Consider the following 6,415-nt stretch of genomic DNA (forward strand, 5'->3'; position numbering starts at 1 on the left):
CACAACTAGGAGTCGACAAAATGACGTCATATTTCACAGGCACAGTCTGAGCTAGGACTGGGGAAGCAACATCATGTTGTGATATCACTTCCCAATATTACATCATTACACTTGTTATTACATGTTTGCCAATAGGGTTACAAGCATTTTTTCTCCAACTGCAAGATATATGGCATTTTTGGCTAAACTTTAAATTTCTTTGCTTAAAATATTAATTTATTAACATCTGATGATGTGAACTTGATATTTGAATGCATCTTTCATTCCACTCTACCAAATTTTAAAAGTAAAAGTGTCTATTTAAGACCAGTTAATAGATGGAGATTACTGTGCGAGTTTTTGTGTCGTACTGATTTTACGAAACGAGTGTCAGGATTCTTGTATTGCCCAAGCGAGAGCGAGGGTAATACATTAATCCTGACACGAGTTTCGTAATATCAGTACGACTCACACGCTAGTGCAATAATTTCTTTATTATCCATGTTAGTATTGTTAGGACCGTCTCAAAATGTTTGAACCAAAACTAGGAGACGATGAAATGACGTCATATTTTACATGCAAAAGGTAGGACTTGGGAAGATACGTCATTTTATGACATCGCTTCCCAAACTTACATCACAACACTTGTTATTACACGTGCTTCCAATGATTATTATTAACTTGGTTAATGTTGAACCATATGGATATAGAGAATAACTAGTTAATGATGTCGGATATCTGCTTTATCCTGTGATGGTAAGAATGGGAAATTCCGTGAGGCTCTGCCGAGTGGAATTTCTCATTCAGCCTGAACAGGATAAAGCAGATATCCGACGTCAGTAACTAGTTATTATTTTTATCCTGCAGACTATAACAATTATGGGGAAAAGCTATTATTTCTGTTATTTCTGCCACATTGTACAAAGACCTAGAGGTCAAATGAACAATTTTGTAATGTAGCTATATGCGTATGACGTCATATGATTGACGTCAAAAGTCATAATCTGCTAGTATACCTTTATGACTTTGCTTTAATCGGTCATCATAATCTGTCAATAGAAGCAGTGGTTACAGGATAAAATAAAATACATTTGTGAAAGGCCTACTTCAAAACACAATATCATCCAAGTTCTGACAGTCACATGGAGGATAGCTTCTATACACATTAGGACAATGAAGAAGATACAGGATGTACAGAAATTAATATTCTAAACAAAAAACCCCAGAAAGTTTCAACCAAAAGTCCCATACAGTGTTCAGAGGAGCTTAATTAACTAATTATATTGCAATATCATAGATTGTTTATTTTCATTACCAAAAACCATTCCAACTGAATGAAGGATGTGATGAAACTAAATATATTTTATTTTTAATAATACCTCAGCACTGAAACAGATAGCTGTTTAAAGCAGCTGACCTTTATATGCAGGTAGAAACACTTACATCTGTGATCATTATATGGGGTATGGTAGTTTTTGTTTGTCTCTCCTTTACATAGTAAAAAGGCGAGATATAGTTACTATTTTGACAGCGATGGAGATGACGTCAACTTTTGTATTAAAATGTAATGTGAAAGTTTCACATTTAGATCAGTTTCTCAGAGGTCAATGAAACTTGGTTTATAGTTGTACACATAGATGTTCATCACAGTGCACCAAAAACGTTTATGGTAGGAAAGACATTTAATGCTGTGGAATTTTTTTTCTTTTAAATTGCGGTTAAACACCAGTACCAGGCAAACTGGTAAAGGTTTTGTTATTTTTCGTCAATTTTGTTGCAGACATTTGTTCTCCTTACATTTCGTTTGTGTTCGTTGCTAATAACTTTGTGCCATCAAAGCTTCATATGGTATTCTTGATTTTTGTATTCTTTTTCTACTTCTTCTGCATTCAGTTTCTTTATGCTCCTTGAATTCAGATCGTGAGTTTTACCGCCTCCATGAACTCCACAGTCAGCAGCAGGTTGTCTCTTTCGCCCCAAACTTTTTCTCCGATTGTTCTGGGTTGTGGCCAGTTGTTTTCTCTGTATGAGAATGAGAGTGTGCTTGTTATTGTGTTTAATTAACAGTTGAAATGTTTAAGAGAACTAACTCATAATTACTAATCAGGAAGGCTAATTCATAATTGCTAATCACGAAGGCTGACACGCATTTTATATTTATGTATTAGCATTCTGATATTGGATTAATGTTCAAGCTATCTTGGCTGTCTGTCCAGAACATGGGTTAATAATTGGTGGTAACCCAGGCATGGATCCAGGGTGACGTTGAAGAAAGAAAAGGAAAAGAACCTGTTCAAAAACCTCTTATCATGCCCCCCCCCCCCCCCCCCCCCCCCCTTCTTAAACACCTTGATCTGTGCCTGTAATCAGGTGTGGTGGCCATGTGAAACATTTTCCTCGTAAAAAAAATGTCCCCACTTTAAAACATTTGTAAGATGGCTTATGTTAGCTACCGGTAATGTTACTGAAGTGGAATGTTCCCCCTACCCATTGACGTGTGTACTCTTTTATGGCGATTTACCTATTTTTGACAGGGTTATGGCCCTTTAACTTAGGAGATATGAAAGAAAAAAAAAGTCCAGACTTTTTTCATGCAATGCCTCAAGATATTGAGCTGAATATTTTTTACAAAGCTTTATCATGTGTTGTTACAGATCAAGTTTGTCTTTTATGGCGATTTACCCATTTTTGACAAGACTTACTGGTATGGTCCTTGATGATGATAACTAGTTTAACGTGCCCATATACCACTAGGGTTTCGAACACGCCCATCCCGAGTCCGACCTCCGATAAGATCGGTGGCCTGACTCGGGATGGAGTGGGGAGAGGGGGCGGTGAAAATGGGCAGAATTTTGAAAATAGCAATTAGTAAACAAGTTAATAGATTAAAGAAAAAAAAGAAAAAGGTTACAAGCCAAAAATAAAAAAGAATTGACTGCTCGGCCGAATATTTATATAATTTGGAGCATTTTAGAAGGACAGTACAAAATTAAATAAGAGAAAGAAGAGAGGATCGGACTATTTAATAATATTACAAAAAAGAAGTAATTTCGACATAAAATTTTGAACGCAGATCTAAACGTTTAAAGTCCGATCGATATGTCCACGCGAGTGGCCTCGTTAAGGCCGTTTGGGTGCACAGCTTAAAGGGACGAGATGGGTTGCATCCCGTCAAGAAAACCCCTAGATTGACAGTCGATAGACGTTGAAGGTGTAGTGCTGTGCTGAAATACAGATATTGAGAAGCCGGATCCGTCTGAACGAGTAGAGTATCAGACTAGGGTATAGTTCAATCGTCATGGGTTGGTATAGTGGTGCGGACGGGCCCGACTCCGGAGGATACGAGATGGTATCACTATAAAACAATGTAAAGTCTAGAAAAAGAGTAGTAGGGGCCGACCCCGCTTCCTATTTCTTCTTAGAGTGGGGCGGTCAATCTTCCAGTGCTGCTAGGACAGGCTCGGACATGTAGAGACTAAACGCGAACAACCGTGGCGTTCTGCAGAATGGCCGTCATACGAGTCACGAAAAAACAAGTCAACATAGTCAGACGGAGAAAAACGTGGAGGCGAGGAATCTCGCTGAAAAAGAATCCAACCTGGTGGTGCAGACTGTCGAAACGAGAAGCGTTCCAGCGTTCAATCAGTTCCAATGGCCGCATACATCCCAGTAGATAACTTCATTTCGCTGACAAAAACAACGAAATGAAGGACCCCCAAGTCGAGCACACGAAAGCACGTGCAGTGTGCACAAGCGAAACAAACACGTCTTACCGCGTGGAGCTCCAGACTGGGAATCTGGTCCTTGAACTTAGGAGATATGCAAATTTGTTGGTCCCAATAGGGGACATGTGTTGCTTTAGCAATACTCTGAGAATACTTGTTACTCGGTGGCCTGGTCACTGCACAGTCGAGGTGAGTATTGACATTGTATGTTGTGTAACCTTTGTCTTTCATCAACTGGTACAAACCACTGTGGTACTGTCTACCAGAGAATGTTTTGCTTTCAGAATTTTAATTAGTGACAATTGCCAATCCTTTGAAAATTGATTAGAAATGATTTAACATGTTATTAGTATTACGTAATGATCTCCGAAACTTGCATAGCTTGCTAATCATTATACAATACGGAACAAAATGTTCCCCATGTACCAATCAAAAACACTTGTTATGTTATTTACTTTTTAGATGCATTTGTTATAAATTTCTGAAAGGCATTTGACTTCAAGGTGTTTTATCAATCAAATATTTAATTATTTGCTTTGCCATATTTAATCCTAGTCAAAATTTCATCATAATACTCATTTTCATGATATTTTTTATTGAGTTAGTTTAAGCGAAATAATACATTTTAATTTTAAGTCTTCTATGTAGAAATGGAAAATGTACTGGTTAGGGTCTCCACGAGTACTCTGGCACGGGTCGAGTCTAGTAAGATTCAAGTCCATTCACAGGACTCGAGTACCCGTATAGGGTGGAATACAATGATCAGCTATAATACATTGTACAATGTAGGACAATAATTTCAGCAGTAGATAATCAACGATATAAGTTACACAATAATTATAAAATCATGCACTAGTTTCTCTTTTTTAACCTGACCATCCATCCATCACAACACTGACCATATCAACCAGTTTCTAAATGTAGTATAAACAATGGCATGATTTGGCATCCATGTTCAGCACTGGAATTGAGATGCATAATGCTATTTAACTATTCCTTAATCTCATCATGATCTAGTGTAAGTGTCGGGTACTCAGGTCCGGGTCGAGTTTGACCCTCGAGTACTCAAGTCCAATATTTTGGACTCGTGGAGGCCCTAGTACTGGTATACGATTGTGGTGGACCCACCATAAGATTTTGGTTCAAGAATACAAAGTAATTATTACTAACATTAAATCTTGACCTCTAGAGTACCAAATGAAAATATTAATTGAGAAAAGATAATACAATATTAGTGATAGATCTTGATTCATTATTTTAATGTCATGGTATGGTGTGTGTGTGTGTGTGGTAGTTAATACAGTGAAACCCCTTCCAATCAGACACCCTTGGGACCACATAGAATGTCACGTTTTAAGAGGTATCTGGTTTAGAGAGGTTACGTTGTTTACTGATTTTTAAAAAAGGACTAAAAAATGTCCAGTTTTGAGAGATTTCACTGTATTACAGGCATATTGACATTAATAATACGTTAATAGCTGTTGTTTAAAAATAATAGTATACATTTGTTATTTTACAGCATGCTTGCACATTTGACTAAAGTATGTTGCATTTGAAAAAAACGCATCCCCCCAAAAAAACAACAACAACAAAACATGGTATTGTCAGTTGATTCAGTTACAGCTTTGACTGCCATTGGTGAATAATCTTTTTAAAAGACTTTGGTGCAGAAATGGCCTTTTCATTAGATGGTACATGTAGTTAAAACTAGTATTAGCTTGTGCAAAACATTTTCAGAATCTCCAATATGGCTGAAAGAAACTAGAACAAATATGGTACAAACATTCTATACAATGTGTCTAATCAAGATCACGGTAAGACACTGCCAATTTTTTTTATTTTCTTGGTAGATGTATGACCATACATGTATCTTGATAACCTGGGGTCCAGTTCAGAAACCTGAGTATCAGTATCTCTGAGATTTGTTTACAAGTTGTTATTGCCATGGTTGCATACAATGCATATATATTTATTCATGTAATATAAAATGTATTGAGTGCATTGTTAAATAAAACATTTCCTTCCTTTCCTTCATGTAATATGTATTTGAAGTTGAACCATTATGTACAGTGAAACTCCTCTAAACTGGACACCCTTGGGACCAAGTAAATAGTCTGGTTTTAAGAGGTATCCGGTTTAGAGAGGTTCTCTTCTGTACAGATATTTAAAAATGGGCTGCAAAAAATGTTCCAGTTTATAGAGGGTCCGGTTTTGAGAGGTTTCAGTGTACAACTGAATTTAATTTTTTATTGTGTGCTAGGTTTGCATAGTTTTAGTTTTAGTTTTGTGTTGACTTAGTTTTAACATAGTGTTGAGCGGTTAGATATAGGATATATGTTATTTTGTTTTGTTTTTTGATACCAATGCCTCACAGAGTATATTGAAATTTATAGTTTATGTCACTTGAAGATACACTGTATTAATTTTGTACAAATGTAACTATAACAACCTAACCACATGCAATATTCTTTTACACATTTTGTTTCTGGTGCAAATGGGATTATTAGTCCCCTACCAGTTTTAATTGGAGGGGACTATAGGTTTCATATCCGTTCCTCTGTCCGTCATCAGTCTGTCCCACTTTTCTGGACTTTTTTGTTTTGCAATGCCTTAAGATACGGAGTTAAAATGTTTTTCAGAAGGCCTTGAGATATTGACATGATATTTTGTGTATAACTTCATCATGCACTGTCACAGATCATTTTTTACAG

The sequence above is a fragment of the Gigantopelta aegis genome, chromosome 4 (assembly GCF_016097555.1).
Source record: "Gigantopelta aegis isolate Gae_Host chromosome 4, Gae_host_genome, whole genome shotgun sequence".
Taxonomy (NCBI): Eukaryota; Metazoa; Mollusca; class Gastropoda; order Neomphalida; family Peltospiridae; genus Gigantopelta; species Gigantopelta aegis.